Source organism: Papio anubis, chromosome 15 (genome assembly GCF_008728515.1).
Source record: "Papio anubis isolate 15944 chromosome 15, Panubis1.0, whole genome shotgun sequence".
Lineage (NCBI taxonomy): Eukaryota > Metazoa > Chordata > Mammalia > Primates > Cercopithecidae > Papio > Papio anubis.
The window spans coordinates 26,181,853-26,186,655 of record NC_044990.1 but is presented as its reverse complement, the minus strand read 5'-3'; the positions used below and the strand labels follow the sequence as shown (position 1 = coordinate 26,186,655).

The 4,803-nt window shown below is 37.8% G+C and overlaps 1 pseudogene; it reads left to right on the top strand.

The window, feature by feature from the left end:
* Positions 1–1,653: 1,653 nt before the first annotated feature.
* On the top strand, positions 1,654–2,980 carry LOC108582777 (annotated as a pseudogene).
* Positions 2,981–4,803: the final 1,823 nt, after the last annotated feature.

The following is a 4,803-nucleotide window of genomic DNA, read 5'->3' as shown; positions in this document are numbered from 1 at the left end:
ATAGGGAATGGGTAAAAACTGGAAGCATTTCCCTTGAAAACCAGCACAAGACAAGGATGCCCTCTCAGCACTCCTATTCAACATAATGTTGGAAGTTCTGGCCAAAGCAATCAGGCAAAAGAAAGAAATAAAGGGTATTCAGATAGGGAGATAGGATGTTAAATTATCTTTGTTTCCAGATGCCATGATCCCATATCTAGAAAGTCCAATTGTTTCAGCCCCAAAGCCTCTTAAGCTGATAAGCAACTTCAGCAAAGTCTCAGGATACAAAATCAATGTGCAAAAATTGCTAGCATTCATATAAACCAACAACAGGCAAGTAGAGAGCCAAATGATGAATGAACTCCCATTCATAATTGCTACAAAAAGAATAAAATACCTAGGAATACAGCTAACAAGGGGAATGAAGGACCTCTTCAAGGATAACTACAAACCACTGCTCAAGGAAGTAAGAGAGGACACAAATGGAAAAAACATTCCATGATCATTGATAGGAAGAATCAATATCATGAAAATGGCCATACTGCCCAAAGTAATTTATAGATCCAGTGTGATTCTCATTAAACTACCATTGACATTCTTCACAGAATTAGCAGAAACTATTTTAAAACCCATGTGAAACCAAAAAGATCCCAAAGAGTCAAGACAATCCTAAGCAAAAAGAACAAAACTGGAGGCATCACGCTACTCAACATCAAACTATACTACAAGGCTAGAGTAAGCAAAATAGCATGATACTGGTACAAAAACAGACACATAGACCAATGGAACAGAACAGAGAACTCAAAGATAAGACCACACACTTAAAATTCTCTGATCTTTAACAAACCTGACAAAAACAAGCACTGGGGAAAGGATTTCCTATTTGATAAATGATGCTGAGAGAACTGGCTAGCCATATGCAGAAAATTGAAACTGGACCCTTTCCTTACAACTTATACAAAAATTAACCCAAGAAGGATTAAAGATTTAAATGTAAACCCCAAACTATAAAATCCCTAGAAGAAAACCTAGGCAATACCATTCAGGGCATAGGCACGGGTAAAGATTTCATGACAAAAGCACCCAAAGCAACTTCAAACAAAAGCAAAAATTGATAAATGGATCTAATTAAACTAAAGAACTTCTGCACAGCAAAAGAAACCATAATCAGACTGACAACCTACAGATGGGAGAAAATTTTTGTGATCTATTTATCTGACGGAGGCCTAATATCCAGAGTCTACAAGGAACTTAAACAAATTTACAAGAAAAAAAAAATTAAAAAATGGGCAAAAGACATGAACAGACATGTCTCAAAAGAAGACATTTATGCAGCCAACAAACATGTTAAAAAAAAGCAAATGCAAATCAAAATCACAATGAAATACCATCTCATGCCTGTCAGAATGGTGATTATTAAAAAGTCCAGAAACAACAGATGCTGGTGAGGATGCAGAGAAAAAGGAATGATTTTACACTGTTGGTGGGAGTGTAAATTAGTTCAACCATTGTGGAAGACAGTGTGGCAATTCCTCAGAGATCTAGAGGCAGAAATACAATTTGTCCCAGCAATTCCATTACTGGGTATATACCCAAAGGAATATAAATCATTCTGTTATAAAGATACATGCACACGTGTGTTCGCTGCAGTACTATTCACAATAGCAAATACATGGAATCAACCCACATGCCCATCAATGATAGACTGGATAAAGCAAATGTACATATACACCATAGAATCCTATGCAGCCATAACAAGGAATGAGATCATTTGCAGAGACATGAATGGGGCTGGAAGTTGTTATCCTTAGCAAACTAACACACGAACAGAAAACCAAACACTGCACGGTCTCACTTTTGTAAGTGGGAGCTGAACGATGAGAACACATGGACACATGACGGGGGACAACACACACTGGGGCCTGTTTGGGGTGAGGTTGGAGGAGTGAGAGCATCAGGAAGAATAGCTAAGGAATGCTGGGCTTAATACCTAGGCGATGGGTTGATCTGTGCAGCAAACCACCATGATACACGTTCACCTATGTGAAAAACCTGCACATCCTGCACATGTACCCCGGAACTTAAAATAAAAGTTGAAGGAAAAAAAAAAAAAAGAATCATTTATGGAGCTTGCTTAAAATGCATGTGCCTGGGCCATACTGAGAATTTTATTTCAAGTCTGGTTATGCATATTTAAAACTCCTCTACTAAGTCTGATGAACACATATCCACAATTAAGAACTATGGCTTAATGTCATATAAGACTATATTTGTCCTTGATTTATTTTCGTATCAATGTGAAGATGTAATGAGACAGAGTTCTGTTAAAAACCAAGAATTCTTCAGAAATGAATGTGTGTGAGCAGTGACAAAACATCAGAATAGTGAGAAATGGTAAGACCATGCAACTGTTTCACATTGCAGCATGTCGCCAACTAGAATATAAGGTGCCATCCATGACAACCCATCATGACAGCCCACTGTCCTCCAGGCTATGCTGTTTGTTGGAAAAAATCAAGAACCTGGGCTATAACCCAAGAGTTTCTGACATACCATTCAGGCTGAGGAAGACCCAGAAACTTCCGGGCCATGTGAACCACAGCCACAGCCTCATCAGCAAGCACCAAAAGCACTCGGGAGGCAGGTGTAATGCTGGTGGCAAGCGTCACCACAGAATCAACTTTGACAAACCTCACCTAGGTTCCTCTGGGAAAGTTGGTATGAGGATTACCACTTAAAGAGGAACCAGAGCTCCTGCTCAAATGCGAACCCCAATAAATTGTGGACTTTGGTCAGTGTATAGACACAGGTGAATGCTGCTAAAGACACAACTGGAGCTGCCCCCACCATTGATGTGGTGTGATCAGGCTACTACAAAGTTCTGGGAAAGGGAAATCTACCAAAGCAACCTGTCATCATGAAGGCCAAATTCTTCAGCAGAAGAGCTGAGGAGAGGATTAAGGGTATTGGAGGTGGGGCTTGAGTCCTGGTGGTATGAAACCACATGGAGGGAGATTTGTTAAATGCTAACAACTGCTACAAAAAATATATATATCTATATGAAGTTAAATCCAGGTACTGTGATTGTTCACCTGATTTTTGGTTCTTGTGATGGTGCTTTCCTGTGTACAGATAGTTGTTAAAATTTGGTGTTCCAGTAGTGGGGAGATGAATGGTGTGGCTTCTATTCCTCCATCTTGTTCCACCCTCTGTGGTTTGGTTTTTAAAAATTAGTTTTGGAAAGTTCTTGACCATTATGTCTAAAAAGATTGGTTCAACATATGCAAGTCAATAAATGTGCTCCAATTTACACGTATGTTAGAAAACTTGGTATTAGCCCATGTGCCTCTCACATTGTATTTTTCCCCCAACATTCTTCTCTCTCCATTCTCCAGTATGAATAATTTAATTGACAGTATTCAAATTCATGCGTCTTTTGCGCTGATGTTCAATCTGCTATTAAGCCTTTCCAATTTATTCTTAATTTCAGATACTCTGTTTTTCAATCTTAGGATATACTTGAATCAGTTTTTAGGAATTTCATTTATCTTTTGATGTTCTCCACATTTTTATTCATTTTGTTCATCTTTTACTCCCATTTATTTAACCTACTTATAGGTTAATTTAGTCTATAAGAGTCAATTTAAAATCATTTTATTCTAATTGCAATGACTTTTTAATCTGTTGGTCTCCTTTCATTGACTATTTTTTGACTTTCTGATTAACAGTCATATGTTACTTTTTTCACATCTCATACTTTTTTATGGTATGCTGGATACTGCATTTAATAAACTTTTAAATTTTAGAATAGATTTAGATTTGCAGAAAAATTATGAAATTGTGTGGAGAGTTTCCACATACCCCTGTGAGAAAACATTTAAATGGTCCATTTTCAGCCATGGTGAATCTTAAGCACTGGCAGCCAGCCTGCGGATGTGACAAACTGCACGGCTCATGCACCTAGAAAGTCACAATAAGTGGACAGAATGTAGAGGGGGGTTAGCCAATAAAAGGGAAGAAAGTTTCATTATTGGGAAATCAAAACTTAAGTGGGGAAAGGGACTGGGGTATAATCTTATAAGGGGGATAATGAAACTTAGGTGACATCCAGGAAGATTGTAACCCGATAGTACTAGACCAATGAGGAACTGGGGGAGGGACTTGCATGCTAGGAGATAAGTTAGCTGCTGTAACTGCCTCAGATGTGCCTGCCTACCACACACCTGATCTTGTAAGACCACCATTAAGTCTTGCTTCCACTGTTCTTCGTGTCTCTGAGTCCAGAGACACAGTTTGGATGGGTAAATGTGTTTCTCACACCCCGCATCCAGTTTCTCCTCTTATCAATATCTTACATTAGTATGGTATATTTGTTACAATCAATGAGCCAACATTAACATATTATAGGCATACCACAGAGATATTACAAGTTTGGTTTCAGATTACCACAATAAAGTGAGTTAATATTTTTTTGGTTCCCAGTGAATATAAAAGTTATGCTTTCACTATACTGTATAGTCTATTAAGTGTGCAATAGCATTATGTCTAAAAAAACAATGTACATACCTTGGTTAAAAAATACTTCATGAGTATAAAATGCTGACACAGAGATTTGAAGTGAGTACATGCTGTTGGAAAAATGCTACCAATAAATTTGCTTGATGTAGGGTTGCCACAGACCTTCATTTCATAAAAACTTTAATGTCTGCAAACTGCGATGAAGCAAAGCGCAATAAAAAGAAATATGCCTGTATGATTAACTAAAATCCATACTTCATTCAGATATCCTTAGTTTTTACCTAATGTTCTTCTTTTGTTCTA